Source organism: Pongo abelii, chromosome 1 (assembly GCF_028885655.2).
Source record: "Pongo abelii isolate AG06213 chromosome 1, NHGRI_mPonAbe1-v2.0_pri, whole genome shotgun sequence".
Lineage (NCBI taxonomy): Eukaryota > Metazoa > Chordata > Mammalia > Primates > Hominidae > Pongo > Pongo abelii.
The window spans coordinates 200,156,230-200,174,331 of NC_071985.2; the positions used below are offsets into that span (position 1 = coordinate 200,156,230).

Below are 18,102 nucleotides of genomic sequence, written 5' to 3' on the forward strand. Positions count from 1 at the left end.
AGGCATTTTGAGGCAAACAAAAACAGAGAGTTTGCCCCTATTACATCAAATGTAAATGGACTAAATGTTCCCATTAAAAGACAAAGATTGTCATACTGGATAAAATAATACTATAACTGTCTGCTGTTTACAGAAGACACACCTAAAATACGTCAGTAAGTTTTCAACTGTGGGTGATTTTGCCCTCGAGAAGATATTTAACAGTGTCTGGACTTATTTTTGGTTGTCATAACCTGGGCAAGTGCCATGGTAAACTACAGTGCATAGAACTGCACCCCCCACACACACACACAAGGAATTACCTGGCCCCAATATCATGGTTGGAGAAATCCTGATGTAAGTAAACAGAAAGTTAAAAATGAAAAGATAGTAAAGAAAATATATACCAAAAGTAAGCCCAATTGCTACATTAATTATAGACAAAATTATACTGAAAATACTTCTAGAAATAAAAGGGATTACTTCAAAATAATAAATGTCCATTTACCAGGAAAGTCTAAGAATATTAAATTTATATTCATCAAATAAAATGGCCTCAAAATACTTAAAGCAAAAATTCCACAACTCTAAGGAAAAAGACAAATTCATTATCAATGTGTTTTATATTTACATTCTTCTCTCAGCATTTGATATAAAAAGCAGGCAAAAAGCCCCAGTAAGAATATATAAGATTTGAATAACACAATTGTCAAATTTCACTAAGGGACATATATATAACACTGTACTTAACAACTGCAGAATATTATTTTCAAGCATACATGGAAGGAACATTTATAAAAGTTGACTCTATACTGGATCACAGAGCTAGTGTCAACAATTTCATAGAATTAAAACCACACATAATTATGCTGTCTGACCACAGTGTATTGTTAGCATTCAATAAGAAAAAGATGACTGGAAATACCAATATTTGGAAATTAAGCAGTACACATATATAATCCATCACAGTGAAAATCAGAAAATATTCCTGACTGATAATGAAAAATACTATATATAAACTTTTCAGTAAATAAAGCTGAGCTTAGAGGAAAATTAATGGCTTTAAATTCATCTAAAGAAGTTAGGGGAAAAAACAACAAATTAAATCTGAAGAAAGTAGAAGGAAAGAAATAATAAAGACAAGAACAGGAATTAAGAAATAGAAAACACTTATAGAGAGGATATGCAAAGCCAAAAGGTGATTCTTTTTAAAGACTGATAAGACTACTGCCGGGTGCAGTGGTTCACGCCTGTAATCCCAGCACTTAGGGAAGCTGAGGTGGGTGAATCACTTGAGGCTAGGAGTTCAAGACCTACCTGGCTAACATGACGAAACCCCGTCTCTACTAAAAATACAAAAATTTGCCAGGTGTGGTGGTGCATACCTGCAGTCCCAGCTACTTGGGAGGCTGAGGCACAAGAATTGCTTGAACCCAGGAGGTGGAGGTTGCAGCGAGCCAAGATTGCGCCACTGCACTCCAGCCTGGGCGACAACAGAGCGAGATTCTGTCTCCAAAAAGAAAAAAAAAATAAAGACTACAAATCCTTATAAAGACTGATTGAGGAGAAAAAAAGAAAGACACAGATAACCAAAATCAGGAATGAAAAGGAAGACATCACTGCCGATCCTAGAGATATTATAAAGAATACTTTTTTAAATAAATGAACTCCAGTTTCTTACTCTGGGGAAACAAAGCCCTGTCTCATCTAATTCATATATTCATCTCATTTTATACAGTTTTCTCTCTTGTCTACTGTGCAGCCATTAAACATGCCAAGTTTGTTTCTCTCATAGGGTCTTCATTACCAACTAATGCAAAGTAATGCAATGACTGTCTCCTTGTCTCAGATTTAAATATAACCTCCTCAGAAAGGCCTTTCCTGACCACTCAATCTAAGAGAGCAACCTGTTATTCTTCATATCATTCAATTTTAATTCCTTAATTAGCTCATGCTATTTACTTCGTAATTGTTTGCTCTCCACTCCAGACATAAAACACATCAGAGTAGGATCCTTATCTTGCTCATCACTCTATCCCAGAGTGCTCGATAAATATTTGTTGATTGAAGTACCATCTTCTGATTCAGTCACAGAGAGGTGGGCCATGAGGGAAATAAGGAAAAAAGTAGAAACAAGAAATAAAGAAAAATCAGAAACAATTTAAGACCCTATTGTGTGCAAAAGTGAAGTGGAGAGAAGAGACAAGAAAATACATAAAGGGGTTAAAAGAGAGGAAAATAATTAGATAGTATTGCTGTTGTGTTTTGGAAAAACTATTAATTAGAAGGAAAGGAACTAACTTTATTAAGCTACCTCTGTGTAGGAAAACTAAATTACCAGATGATATGGGGGGTTTCTTTTTGAAAGATTTTATTTCAACTTACAGGCATCACCAAAATTATTTTCCTCATTTTCAACCTTTTCCTAGGAAGAAAAGAAAGTGAGTTATTTTATTCTATAGAAGGAAAAACAAAAGCCTATTTGTTTTAATCAAGTAAAATTGTCAAGGATGACTGGCAGTGCCATTCACTGAGAAGGAATATTAGAAGAAGTGTTTTGCAGGGAAATCATGAGTTTCAATTTTAACAGGTTAAAATTTAGATATTTTGAAATATCCAAGTAGAGGTCTTGACAAGATAATGGGATGCTTCACTCAGAGGAGAGGTCTGAGCTGGAGATCTAAATCTTTGTTGTATGGATGGTAATTGAAGCCATAGGCATAGATGTGAGTGTCTAGAGAGAAAGAACAGCATATGAAAAAATGGGGTTTCATGGATGTATCTTAAGGAGCTCTAATATTTAAGCTTCAAAGGAGCTTAATCCTTCAAAGCTTCAAAGGAGACAAGCCTTTGAAGGAGACTGAGAAGGAATGGTCAGGAGAATATGGTTTCATGAAAGCCAAGGGAATTTACTGTTTCAAAGAAAAGAATGGTCAGCAGTGTTGAATGCTGATGAGACACCAAAGAAAATGAGAATTGAAAATGTTTATTACCTTTAGTGACGTTGAAGTCTTTGACATCAGTGAAAGTAATTTTAGCAGAGTGGAGATGGAATCTGAGTCATTTTAATATCCACAGTACCTTTCCGTAGAGTAGATATTTGATATGATTTTTCATTTGCTTTACCATGAAATGTATAATTATGCAGAAGAAAGTATAATGTATATGTAGTATTTGAAGAATAAAGTGAACAACATTTATCCATAACCCAAGTTAGGAAACAGAACTTTAGAAGACACCCATATGCTCCTCCCTGTTTGCATCTACCTTCTTCATCTGCCCAGATGTACCACCCTTAAACTGTTGTAATAAGTTTTCCCGCCAGGTGCAGTGGCTCACGCCTGTAATCCCAGCACTTTGGGAGGCCGAGGCGGGTGGATCACGAGGTCAAGAGATTGAGACCATCCGGCCAACATGGTGAAACCCTGTCTCTACTAAAAATACAAAAATTACCTGGGCGTGGTGGTGGGTGCCTGTAGTCCCAGCTACTCGGGAGGCTGAGGCAGGAGAATCTCTTGAACCTGGGAGGTGGAAGTTGCAGTGAGCCAACTGCACTCGCACCGCTGCACTTCAGCCTGGCGACAGGGTGAGACTCCATCTCAAAAAAAAAAAAAAAAAAAAGTGGGCCGGGCGCAGTGGCTCATGCCTGTAATCCCAGCACTTTGGGAGGCTGAGGTGGGTGGATCATGAGGTCAGGAGATCAAGACCATCCTGGCTAACACAGTGAAACCCCATCTCTACTAAAAATAAAATAAAAAATTTTAAAAAAAGCCGGGCGTAGTGGCGGGCGCCTGTAGTCCCAGATACTCTGGAGGCTGAGGCAGGAGAATGGCATGAATCCAGGATGCGAGATTGCGCCACTGCACTCCAGCCTGGGCCACAGAGAAAGAATCCATCTCAAAAAAAAAAAAAAAAGTTTTCCCTTGCTCTTCTTTTATAGTTTTATAACATATGAGTGATTTCCTAAACAATATACTGTTATTTTTACAATATACTTTTTTAGTTTTAACTGATTTTGAACTCTGTATAAATGGAATTATACTGTATTCATTCTGAGTCTTGCTTCTTTTGTTCAACATTATCTTTTTGAGATTTGTCTGTGTTGATACCTGAGATTGTATGTCATTTTCACTGTTGTATAGCATTCCATTGAATTAACATGCCATTATGTATTTTTACATTCTGCTTTTGATTGGTATTTGGGTCATTTCCAGTTTTTTGGTTTTTTGCTTTAAAAAGCAATTCCACCATGAACATCATTATCATGTCACCTTATGAATATGTGCAAGAGTTTTTCTAAGATAGGTGTATAGATAAGAATAGAATTGCTAGGCCATACATATGGGTATGTTCAACTCTATTGTGAAATACCAAACTGTTTTCTAAAGTGATTGAATCATTTTTTACTCCTACCCGTTCCATGTGAACATTACCATTGTCCTATATCCTCCCCAGTGTTTGATATTGTCAGTCTCTAGAATTGTTGCCAATTTCATGAGTATGAAATTTTATCCTATTATAGTTTTAATTTGCATTTTCTTGATTATTAATAAAGTGAAGTTTTTAAATGTCTATTGGCCATGTAGTATTTCACAAAAGAGTAAATTCAATTCAAGTGTGATGCCCATTTTTCTGTTGTATCTTTTACTTTTGAGTTATAGGTATTTTTAAAATATTTTTTATGCAAATTCTCTTTTTGTTACGTGTGATAGAAATATTTTTTTCTCAGTGTAAGGCTTGTTATTATGCCTTTGATGAACATAAATTTTTTCTTTTAATGTAGTCAAATTTATCAGTCTTTTCTTGTTTAAAATATCTTTTCCTACTCTAAAGTCATTATTTTGTCCTACATTTTCTCCTAAAAATCTTGTATTTTTGTCTATTCCTCTTAAATATTTAGTCTACTTTAACTTGGCAGGTTTGCTGTGAGGTGGGAGATCAATTTCATTTTTCTATGTGGATGCCTGGTTTTCCCATACTATTTAATGAGCTGTCCAGTCCTTCCCTACTGACCTGATAAACCCATCTGTCATATAGCAAGTGTTCATAAATGTGTGGGTCTATTTTGGGAACTTCTGTTTGGTTCCATTAAGTGGTAAATGTTTAGCAACTAGCTCTTCCCACTCCTTTCCTATACACAGAAAGTCCCGATTTGTAGTATTTGCTGATTTCCATGGTATAAATACTCCCACAATGACCAGTTTCAAGCTTCCAATGTGATATCACTAAAATGCGGAGTTGGTAAGAGGTGCTAACAGTTAGAGGTCAAGAACAGGGTCTATCCGAAAGATAGTGCTAATGCCAAACTTTCTTAACTAGTAGAGCTCGGTATCAGGGCAGTTCTCACATTGTTTTCTTTAGGAGTGATCTGCCTATTCTTGGTCTTTTGCATTTCCATATGTATTTTAGAATTAACTTATAAAGCCTCTTTTTTTTTTTTTTTTTTTTTTTTGAGACGGAGTCTGGCTCTGTCGCCCAGGCTGGAGTGCAGTGGTGCAATCTCAGCTCACTGCAAGCTCCACCTCCCAGGTTCACGCCATTCTCCAGCCTCAGCCTCCCGAGTAGCTGGGACTACAGGTGCCTGCCACCACACCCGGCTAATTTTTTGTATTTTTAGTAGAGACAGGGTTTCACCATGTTAGCCAGGATGGTTTGGATCTCCTGACCTTGTGATTCGCCTACCTCGGCCTCCCAAAGTGCTAGGATTACGGACGTGAGCCACCATGCCTGGCCCAAGATGGATATAATTTTTATGTTACAAAAAGATTTATAATTGTACTGGAGTCTGTTAACCTTCAGACAATTCCTTTAATGCTTTTATTTATTTATTTATTATTTTTAATGTAGACAAGAATGAGATGATGATGCATAGACATACCTCCTTTTTTACTAACACAAAGGGCAGCTACCTGAAGCACATTATTCCAACATGGATCTTTTCAGTTAATAATATATCTCAGAGATCTTTCCTGTTAACATGTACAATTCTTACTCTTTAATGCTTTTATACTTACTATACTATTTTAACTGCTTCAGAGTATTCAGTTATGTGCATATGTATAGATGTGGATGTGAATGTGTGTGTGTGATAGTGGTTAAGAGCTTGAGTTCTGGAACCAGACTGCCTGTCCCGGAATCCTGCTCTGACACCTTCTATGTGACTTTAGACCAGTTTCTTAACCTCTGTGAGTCTCATTTTCCTCATTTATAATATGGTCAAAGTAGCAATGCCTATGTCATGGAATTGGTGTGAAGATTAAATGAGATAATTCTTGTCAGGCATTAGAGCCTGGCTGCCACACAGTAAGTGCTTAATAAATGTTAACTGCTAGCATTTTCATTCTTGCCTTTGCTGCTATTATTATTCCTAGTACTGCACTACTGATAAATACTTGATTTGTTTCCAGGTTTTTGCTATGACAAACAGTGCAGTGGTGAATATCCTTGTACATAGATCTTAAAATAACTTGGGGGATGTGTATCCCTGAGTGCAAACTCCTATAAACAGAATTGTTGGGTCAAAGAGTATGCAGCTAAAAATATTGCCAAATTGCCCTCCAAAACAGATATTCCAAATTACATTCTTACCAATCGTATGAGAAGTATCTTACTCACCTTACATCAGCCCTCAGTATTATTAAATTTCTAAATGTTTACCAATCTTATACTTAGTTTGTCCTGCATCTCTTTAGATATGAATGAGGTTAAACATCCTTTTATAGGTTTGTCACTTATTTTTTTTACAAATAATAATGAACTACTTGCTCATATCCTTTGCCTATTTTCTACTAAGTTATATCTCTCTTTCTTACTGATTTCTAAGAGTCCCTAGTGCCTTATAAATAAAAATACTGACCTATCAATTTCCAGAAACATAGTTTCAATGGAAATTAGATATAACTGTGAATTACTTATATTCACTTGATTTTATTTTGTAAACATTTTAAAGCTCCCCCCACCCACCCCGACCCCCGCCAGTCTCTTGAGCATTCCTACCTAAAGTCACTTGGAGTCAGGGACTATAACTTCTATTCCTTTATTTCCGCTTGTTCCCTGTCCCTCTAGTAGCACCGGGCTTCTCTGCCAAATTCAGTGACTGGTGGAGGGGCCTTGCTATAGAAATTTCAAAAGAGTGGATTGAGTCATGGTCCTGAAACATAAGCCACACATTAGGTTATGTGAAGGCCTGGAAAACAAGAAAACATGTCCAGAGGCTAAGCAGGCTCCTTCTATTCTAGGCACATCTCCAGTGGCAAGATGCTTAAGTCTATTTTAGCAAATAAGAAGATTGACCTGTTCACATGGCATCTGACAGGAAAACGTGGAGCCAAGAACTTGGAGCATTTTGGAATCCATTCATCTATAAATCTGTGGCTCTTTAGAACTTTTTCCAAATGGGGGCAGTGATAATGATAATGTGACTATAATGTGGCCCTTGTGAGCTCAGTGTCCAAAGTAATAATACTTTCAGCACCTTTTGTAGGGCACCTGCTGTGTGTGGGTACTATTCTAGAAGTCTTACACACATCCTCTTTATTCCTTGTAGGGTCCCTTCAAGGATTGTCCTTTCTACTTTAAAGACAAGGAAACAGTGACTCAGTGTAGCATAGTACCTTTTCCTAGTCACACTCATAGTGCAGGACAGAGGTGGATCCTATTCAGGCCTGAATACCCCAACCCCACACACTGTTTTGTTCTACTGTTCACTTTGTACATCTGTAGTAGAATTTTTCACATTTTGCCTTGTATATAGTTTCATTGTTCTTCCAATATTGTAAAACTCCTTGAACTCTGGACCCAGACTGCCTGAAGGAAGAAACCGTGTCTTTTTCACCTACCCTCCAAGCAGCAATCAGCGAGGCTATCGAGGTCAACTGGACTTGCCCCAAGAACACTTCATGGTCAATGTCTGGGTCAGGAATTGACTTTAGCCAACTGTGCCTTCTGTTGTGAAGCCATCCTAGAAACCAGTGCCTCCCATCTGTGTGTGCTTTCTAGCTCTGAAAACTACCAAAAAGTCCCTGTATCTACTGGAATATAGCTTTGGTAAACCAAGAATGCCTGCAGCCCCTCGTTCAGCAGGTACTTCAATGCGGAGGACCAATGTGGGCGGAACTGCACTACCAGCTTATGAATGAATGTTCAGATGGGAAGTGAGCATCTTTTCCCTTATGTTTTGTGCTAAGAATACTGTGGTGTTCAAGCCCAGATACTTTAAGATATATAGACATTTGGAAAATAAAGAAAAGGACAAATGAGAAAATAAAAATCAGCAGTAACACTATCACCCAAAGCAGCCATTATTAACATTTGGTATCTATCTTCCCAGCTAAGCTATACATTAAGTAACATGTACTTAACAATGGGATTATATTATGCATATTACATTTGTAACAAGCTTAGTGCCATTTTGATTGGTTATTCCAAATCTAGGGGAAGCCTATTAGACAAAAGTTCTCTCCTTCCCCTGGCTGTGATTTAGTGGGGGTAGAGGTGGGGTTTACATCATAATTACACTTACTTAATGTCATTTAAAATGTTGCAAAGCACTTCACATCCTGCTGAGGAATCTGATAGTGCTGAAGCAAGACCAGAGTCTACATCTGCACTCAAGCCTCAGAGCCTTTCCACAGTGCTTTTCAGTTTCAGGTTTCAGGAGGAAAGAGAAGCAAAAAGCAGTGCTATCATAAGCAAGGCTAGATGATCTAATGGCAGAGCCAGATGGGGTCTTGTTTTTAGTTGCAATCTGTCTGAGGCATTCTTGTAATATTATTTAACAATTAATTTTTAAGTATTTTTTTACGTGCACAGGGAACAAAGTCCAAAAGATTCAAGAGTATACAGTGAAAAGCATGCCTCCCCCTACTCCCCGGAAGGCATCACTGTCTGCGATTTCTTGTGTATTGTTATCTGAAGCATTCTGAGTTCAAAGGGCAGGCAAGCGTTTGCAGAGGTCATCAAGGGTATTTTCCTCTGTCGCATCAGTATTCTCTGCAGAGGTCATCCTGGTAACCAGGCTTCATAACCCGCAACAATATTCCAAAGGAATATCTCCTCCTTTCAAAGTGCATGGTGGATGTATCCTGAGGCAGGGTCAAAACCACCCACTGAAACCACCCCAAACAAAGAAGGCAGAGAGCTGCCGTGCTGCCAGAGGAACAGACTCAGGAGGGCCACAGCTGAATCTGGACCGGTCTCAGAGTCAGGAGACCGAGGCCTCATCTGGTCTCTGCCATGGATGGACTGTAAGCAAGTTACTTAACCTTTCTGCGAAGTCTCCTCCTTGTCTAACAGGGTAAGATTATAATTAAGAGGATGGCTCAAAACAATTCCTCTTAAGCTTTAATGTGCATGTGAGTGACCCAGGGGATCTTGTTGCAATGCTCATTCAGATTCAGCAGTTCTGGGGTGGGGCCCAAGATTCTGCATTTTCAACATGCTCCAAAGACTCAAGAAGTGGCCCTCAACTACTGGCCTGTGACCTGTTCCCGGGACTAAGCACCTGGTAATGTTTACTTCAGAGCTGAGCAGCTCCCTCTGGAGAACCCTGGCATTCAATTTCCTAAGATTTTTATTTGGCCTCTGGTGCCTGGTGATGGTGCTGCTGCCAGACCCTGTGCTGAATGCTCTGAATATATGGTTTCTCTCTTAATCCTCCCAGCTACTCAGTGAAGTAGGTGTTGTGATTATCCCCATTTCACAGATGAGGAAACTAAGGCTTAGAGAGGCGAATGTGCTCAAGATTACACAGCTGATAAGAGGCAGAGCAGGCCTTCCCACAGACCATCTGATTCCAGACTCCTCGTGTTAACATGAAACCAAAGAGCGAGTGGCATTCTCCGTTTCAGCCTTGAAAGTGAACACCACAGGAAGTGCTGTACCAAGGGGTCTCCTCTTGTGTCTGTGTGGGTGGGGGACACTGCTGTCCATCAGCTCAGAGTGTCTCCTCCAAAGAAATGCATCTCAGCTTGCAAATCCTCTACCTCAAATTTTTGTGAAAACTCTTCAAGGATTCTGACCGCAGCTCTTATCAGTTACGAGGCAGGAAGCCGCCTTCCACAAGCCACTCTCTCCCCATACGAGAGGGTTCCTTGGCTGTGAACAGCACTTAGATTGTGTCAGAGGAAGGCCATGGGCTTTAACAGGCCACATCCATTTTCATTTACCTTCTGAAAGAAGATTAAGGAGAAAATTCAATTTTGCCTAATGCCTCCCCCAAATGGCTAATTTATATGCTAATTAGCAAGATAGGGATCGATGAAACTGGTAATCAATATGATATCCAAGGCAATGGTAATGAAATTCATTCTGAGATGCACTGGCAGTGGAAATGAAGCAATTATGCAGAATAAATGGGGCAGCTCGGGGAATAAGGGCCCCAGATTGCACTTGACTGCATTATTTCCCCTTTTACCCCTCCCCTCACCCTTCCCCACCCCGTTAAAATCAACTGTCCATTCAGATCCTTTGAGGTACCACGTGCCAGCTTCTCCCTCTCCAAATACTTGATCCTGCATTAGCCCTGTGGATTTGTGGCCCACCATGGGGAAATGGAGCTACAGAAAACAGCAGGCTCTGAGAAGACTAGGGATACAAACCCTGGAGGAGAAGCAGGGGCTGAATAGGGGCTCTTAAGCCATAGACTGAGTGGTGAATTCGTACTTCACTGTCACACCTACTGAGGTTAGCTTAAGGTTTTTTAATTCTAAAGCATTATAGATACCATATTGCCCAAAATTTCCACAACTGTCCTAATTTCAAATATTTTGTCCCATGAGGCCATATGTTAAATGATGTGTCCCACATAAGTCCAGTGATAAGTAGGCCATAGTGTTTTTGTATGATTTAGTCTAATAATAGGAAGTCTTATTTCAATCTGGACATTTATTCCAGTGTTTCAGATATTTTGGAGGAGAGGGGAGAGGTGTGATTGCAATTATCTCTGGAGGTTTAGGGGCCCTATAGTAATCATTTCACACTTTTCAACTAAGATAATCGAAATTTGTCTTTTACCCCAATGTCTGCTCATTGGAATCGCCTGGGTAATTTGTCCCCGAATTTTCTTATGAAAAGTTCTGAACATACCAAAAAGTTGAAATAAGTATACAGTGAATGTCACATTTATCCTATCCAGATTCTACAGTTAACATTTTACCATACTTGCCTTATCACATATCTGTCCAACTGTCCATCCCCCTATCGATCATCAGTTCATCCTTTCTTAATGCATTTCACAATAAATTGCAGGCATCAGGATACTTCAGTCCTAAACACTTCAGTATGTATATCATTAACTAGAGTTCAATATTTATTTATTTATTTTTATCTTAAGGTAAAATGTATATACAACAAAATGCACAAATTTGAAGAACACTATTCTGTAAATTTTGACAGAGGCATACATTGATGTAGTACAAATCCCTATCAACATCACCCCAGAAATTCCCTCTTCCCCCTTCCCAGCCATTCCCCACCCCGTACCCCACAGAGGCAACCACTGTTCTGATTTTTTTCTATCATAGATTAACTTTATTCTGAGAACTCCACATAAATAGAACCATGTAGTATGTACCCTTGTATAAGGCTTCTTTTATTCAGCATAGTATTTTTTAAATTCATCATGTTGTTGCACATATTAATATTTTGTTTCTCTTTATTGATGAATAGCATTCCATTGTGTGGATATACCACAGGTTTGGGGGCTATTATGAATGAAGCTGCTATGAACATATTTGTACAAGACTTTTTATGAACATATGTTTTCATTTTGCTTGAGTGAATTCCTAAGGATGGAATTTCTGGGTTATAGGGTAGATGAATGTTTAGTTTTATAAGAAATTGGCAGACTGATTTCCAAAGTGGTTGTGCTATTCCTGGGAAGTGCTTTAAAAACGCTGTTTTGGCTGGGCGTGATGGCTCATGCCTATAATCCCAACACTTTGGGAGGCCAAGGCAGAAGGATCACTTGAACCCAGTAGTTCGAGACCAGCCTGGGCAGGAAAGCAAGACGCCATCTCTACAAAATAAAAAATAAAAAATTAGCCAGGTGCAGTGGTGTGTGCCTGTGCTTCGGAAGCTGAGGCAGGAGAATCCCTTGAGCCTAGGAGTTCCAGGCTGCAGTGAGCCATAATTGTACCACAATTGTACCACTGTACTCCAGCCTGGGTGACAGAATAAGACCTTGTCTCAAAAGAATAATAATAAAAACATTGCCTCTCTGCTCCCCCTACCAAAAAATTCTTAGTTAATTAGTTGATCAGGAGTGGGGCCCAGGCATTGGTGTTTCCGACATGCACTGCTGTTCTGATTTGCAGCTGGAGGAGAGAGTCACTGAAGGTTTAACATTTAACTCTAGTTTAAAGACTTTTTGGTGTCTATGATAAGTGCAAAAAGTTGACTTTTTTTTTTACTTTGAAAACTGGCTTTCTGTTGCTGTTCCCCTTTTTCCTTTACTTTTTTTTTTCTTTTGCTGCTATAAAGACTTGATGGTGTTCTTGGATTATTCGGACATCAGAGTTCACTTGAGTCAAAAGATCTGCTTTTTAATCCCAGTTTTGCCACTTTGTAACTGTGTAAGTTTGAGCAAGTTACTCATCAGTGTCCTTTTCTGTAAAATATGGTTTCTATTATGTATTCCAAGGCTATGAGGATAAAAGTGCCTGACTCAAAAATTTTCTGAAATTTATTATAGGACAGGAGTGGAAATAGAGTTATCCATTGCCCTCCCCAACCCCCAGGATACGTGAGATTCCTTAACTCTGCCTTTCTGAACAAAGGCAGATTGACAGTTCTTTTCTTTGGTTCTATAATATGGCTCTGGATGTGAGGCTGTGAATGTCAGAGGTTGGAGAGCTGTCACCACTTCCTGTAACGATTGGAGTATAATTACCCTTGTCTTACAAGTATGTAAAACTCCAAATCAGTAGGATAGGGATTTTGAATTGGTTTTCCATTCCTAATGGTGATGTGGGCTGATCCATCTCTTCATTGTCCCCATGTAACCCACAACACATCTTTGCAAGACTGCTGAGTAGAGTTGGTATTAAGAGAACAGTGAAGAGCTGTGCAGCAGCTGAGGTCATCATTTATTCTTGCCTTCATTGACTCTGGATTACTGAGCATCAAGTCAATAACAACAATGACAGCAAAATCAACCTACCATCCGAAGCCTAGCCTGCTCACTCTGAGGAGACAGGCTTGGAGACTATCTTCTGAGTCCACTTCATATGGTTCTGGTCCACACAGACTGCACTGGTCCCTGAGCACAGAAAGTTGGTGTGTGTGGCTCCTGACAAGATTTACATCAAACACTCAGTACTTGTTGGAAGAAAAAAAAAAAAAAAAACTCTTGAAAAGGTCTTATAAGTGATGTGGCTTCTCTCATTGTTTTGTTCAACCATTTAAATGAGGATTTTCCAGTCAGTACCAGGAAGAATGCACTTGAGGCCAGCATGGGCACAGATGAGGCTTCTAAATCAGGGTAGAAGTGCCAGGCTTAGCTCCTTTCTAAACAGGAGGGCTGAGGATTCTCCATCACATCCTCCCAGACAACTACTGAGCATGCAGCATGCATTCTTTGCCTTCCTAGGAAGGTAGGGTTTTCAGAGTATTCGAGGTTGCTCTGGGCGCCAGTTATCAGTGATAACTAACAAAGATCCAGGGAAAATGATGGCCACTAATGAGCTTCTTTTCAAGTTTATGGCCTCCCTGAGTGTCTGTCTGTGGAACTCTCATGCTTTTGTAAGGGGGTACAGGATAGAGGGGACAAGGGAAGGGATCAGATGGCCTGCTATCTGAAACATGTGCCTGGCTTCAATAGTCCCCTTTTGAGTTGGTTTATTCTGTAATGTGTCCCCTGAGAAGAAAGACTAAGCAGCCTGGGTTACCCTGCAATTTCTCCAAACTATTTGCATGAAATACTGCAGGCAAAAAGCCCAGCCCCTGATTGGCTGTTGCTAGGTAACAACATAATCATCAGGAAATTAGGCTGTCCTTTTTTTTTCCCAACACGGAGTATGTGTGTGATTGCAGTGTTGTGCAGGAAGAGAGAGGGAGTGGAACAAAGACAGATAAATGGGATGATCTTGAAGGCGGGGACACCACAGCCACAAACCTGCATCCCACGGTAGGACAATCTGCTTTGGGTTGGGCTCTTTACTGAGTCAAACCAATATTGGTACATTTTCCTTTTTATAACAATGGCAAAGCTAGGAGGACCCTGCAGACAGCAGGAACAGGAGCTATAATAGAAGCAACTTTGAGATTTGAAGTGCTTTTTAGAAGCAAGAGGTAGTATTTAATATGTGGGAATGACTCTAGTGAAGTGAATAAATGAGTGTGTCTGGAGAATGTATATAGGCAGATAAGAATCCATTAGTATGGCCGTAGAGCACCTGCAAGGAACAGAATGTGAGAACGCGCATGTGAATGAGGCATGACAGAAAAAACAAGCATGCTTTAAGATAGGAAAGGGAGCCCATAAACTGAAGTTTAGAACTGTGTCTGTTATGACTCCGCCAGTGTTTAGCATGTGGACCTCGCGTTAGGACCTCATAGACTAGACAGGTGGATGAAGAGGCAGCAGTCTAAAGAGAGCATTTGTGTATGTGCATGTGCGTGTGTGTGTGTGTGTGTGCACGTATGTGTGCACACAGCTGAAGCACCTAGTTCATTTTCAAGATTGTGTCCTGAATAACAGTGTGCAGAGCCCTGGCAAGTACACAGCCACACCTGGAGGCTTCCACTGGGTAATGAATATCCATGAAGACCCTTAGCACTTTCCTTTCCCTCTGTGCTAGCCCCAGGTGGCTTTCTCGCCTCTAACCTCCCTTATCTTGCCTTCCTTTTGAGCTCCCTAGCAATGACCCTGCCCTTACACTAGAGCCTCAGTTGCAATACAGCATACTTCATTGGCTTGCTACAACCCCAGCCAAGCTAATTGCCTTTTGCCATTCATTGTCTGCCAGATTAACGACTCCTCGTGTGTCTGGTTGCCCATCGCCTCCTCTGAGATTCCTCTGTGTACTCTCTCTGGCTTGTCTTTCCCTTCTTCCGTCTCCTCAGCTCAGCCTCTCTGAGCTCCACATCTGAATTTTTGGAAGGTATTTAATTTAAATGATAAAATAGAAGCACTGCCTTTTTTTTTTCTTTTTCCTGATCAAAGGGAATAGTATTAGGCATGATGCAGAGGGGACCATTTTGTAGGAGTGGTAAAAAAAATATGCAAATGTATCAGAAACAAGACAGAGTATGTGCCAATAACCAAGACTCAGAAGAAAAGATCTTCCCAAGCATACAGTCCCCTATAGTGATTTGCTGTCTCCAGTAGGTGAGCCTAACAAGGCTCAAAGCTCCTGCCCGAAAGAAAAAAGCCATCACTAACGTACAGTGGCTCAAATCCCCTTTCTGAGTACATGTACTAAATAGAATGAACTTGATGCTCTGCAAAGCCTTTAGGACTTGAAATGCAGATCATCTTCCTCTTCTCCAGTGGCGACTTTCATTACCTTTTAGTTCTCAAACATTAAAATAGAGCACAATCTCTGTTCCACTTCTGCTTTCTCACCATTCTCCAAGACAGTGGTTCTCAAAGTGTGGTCCCAGGACCAGCAGCCTCAGAAGTCTGGGGATGGGTGGGGCCCAGCAATCTGTTTTAACAAACCCTCCAGGTGATATTGTTTTGTGCTCAAGTCTGAGAACCACTGTGGACCTGAAAATTTGCATTTTTAATAAGACCTCACTCTTTGAAAATCTCTGCTCTAAGAATAGAAAAGATGGGACAATGTGTGACGAGAAAGATCTCATTCCACCTAGAAAGCCGCCTCCCCATTTCTGAAGTCCCAATCAAACCTGTCTTTAAAGATCCACCCAAATGAAACTTCAGCTGATGCAAGCGAAAGTTATCCCTTGACAGCTTCCTGCATTTCAGGGGTGCACAAACCAAGGGCCAAATCCAGGTCACAACTTGTTTATGTGTAAAGGCCTTCAAACTAAGAATAGAATTTACATTTTTTTAATGGTTGGAGGGGGTGAGGAACCGAAGAAGAATGTGCAGCAGAGACCATATGTGGTGTACAACGCCTAACCTAGATATTCTCTCCCTTTACAGAGAAAAAAAAAATGCTGACTCCTGTTATATTTATGTGCTTTTCTTATTTTTCCTCTTAAACTGTTAACTTCTTAAAAATAGAGTCAATATCTGAGTCATGTTTGTATTGCATTCAGTACCAAACATATAGTAATTGTTCAATAAATATGGGAAGGGGCAGATGGTGGTGGTTGGGCAGCTGACAAGTGTGGGAATCCAAAAGAGATGGACTTTTATACTTGACCACTTTGTGGCTGTCCTATCCATAAAATAAGAACAGTGTTTTTCTCCACCTTAAGTAGATGATGAACATCCAAAAGTTCATACTAATGGAATTTACTCTAGTAACTAGAATGGTGAAAAGCAGTTGGGAGCTGCCCTGCAGGTTGAAAAACAAGATTAGTATTGAAAATGTCCATAAATGGGCAAGTTAAAAATAAGCAAAAAGCTTAAAATTTCAGGTGGATTTCTGATGTCCAGTAAAAAGTTTTCACAGAATTATATACTACCATGGTTAAAAGAGCCCCTAGTGATGATGCTACACGAATTCCACCTGCCCCATGGTTGCCCAGCCTCTGCTTGAACCCCTCCACCGACTAGGAACTCACTTCCTCACAGCCAGCTCCACTCTACTTTTTAAACAGCTCCAGTGATTAGAAAGCACTTTTTTTCTATTCAGTTGAAATCTATCTTCTTATAATTTCCACCCTGTAGTCCTAGTTCTGCATACTTTAATTTCAAAATTAGCTACCTACGTTTTATAAATACGATAAAAGAAGTAGGGTAGAGTTATGCTTGACTGGAAAGAATGGGAGGTTGAGGGGGACCTATCCATTTAGATAATTTTCTCCTGCAAATAGGGAACAGGTTAGAAATACAAGAAGCTAAAAGCCAAGATGTATGCTAACAGAGGAAAGGCCAACTTATGAGTATAAAATGGAATAGAACATTCCAAATATGGCAGGAAGCAAAAGGCCGGTGATCACAGTAGATCACAGGCTGACCACAGATGTGCATGCTATGTTTCTGCTAGAAAGGAATGTTAATAGCAATTAAAGGCTATTATTTGGGGCAAATGAGGGTAAGGAGGCCCCAGAGCTAGGCCCAGGGGACTCTGGAATCGCTTTGTGATTCCAGAGCTAAGAAACAGCTGCCAGGACGAGTTGCCAGGGCAGAAGCAAGCAGGAGGAAATGTCCTGGGAAGGGCTGGGCCCTCTAAGTGGTGGCTGGGCCAAAGCAATGAGGCCTTCAAAAGGGAACTGTTCCAAAGAAGATGGAGGAAAGGAGTGGAGAAAGGAAGCTAGAAGTTCAAGTTATACTCCTGTTTATAATGTAATGTAGGGCAAGATTAATCCAAACACCCTGAGAACTGATGAAGCATTGCATGAACAAGATCCCCAAGAAGAATGTGTATTGAACGTTCACTGCTCTGGATTTCTAAAATGCTTTTACTGCACAGAGCTTGGAGTTGCGTGGGGGATTGAATCTAGTAATAGCAATCACCAACTAGCTTCTAGTCTCTTTCGCACCCCCCACACCCTGCCAAACACCCACCACATGCACAACCCGTGTCTTACGTCTATCCTGGTTGTCACTTCTTCCAACTTCATCTGTAGGTGAGGGGGGGTTTTTTTCTTTCTTTTTTTTTAACAAGAACATTTCTTGGACTTGAGAATGGGGCTTTTGGGAGCCTGGTGGAAAGTTTATGTCCAAGCCAGGACTAAGAGTGTAGTCAAAAATTGTAAGGGATTAAAAGCCCACATGTTTGAGAATCTTCCCTTCTCCACATTCAAGGCACTCCCACGTTACAACCTGGACATGAGCTCCAGATTCAGACTATTCTGATTTATGCCACTTCATGGTTTTATGATCTCAGAACCTGGTGTCTCATGTAATCACTGATCTAAAGCAATGCTGGAAGGATTAATCAGGCAGAGGAGAGCTGATCATGATAGAATATGATGCCCATTCTGTGCTGCACATGGTGCTGGGTGTTTTCTTTCTACATATTTTTCAGGTGCTTGCATTTTCTTATG

General features: G+C 40.1%; 1 protein-coding gene across 8 annotated transcripts in view; it reads left to right on the forward strand.

Annotated features, from left to right (window-relative positions):
- The window catches only part of PHC2 (polyhomeotic homolog 2), a 106,607-nt gene that overhangs the window by 24,367 nt on the left and 64,138 nt on the right, over positions 1 to 18,102 (forward strand). For 2 of the 8 annotated variants that reach the window (XM_054538159.1, XM_054538172.1), the window contains exon 1: positions 14,000 to 14,104. The exons of 5 other annotated variants lie outside the window; for them this stretch is intronic. The gene's annotated coding sequence lies outside the window, so the exon portion shown is untranslated. Of the gene's footprint in view, positions 1 to 13,999; positions 14,105 to 18,102 lie in introns of those variants that run through there. One more of the 8 variants, XM_054538146.2, reaches the window with a different exon arrangement.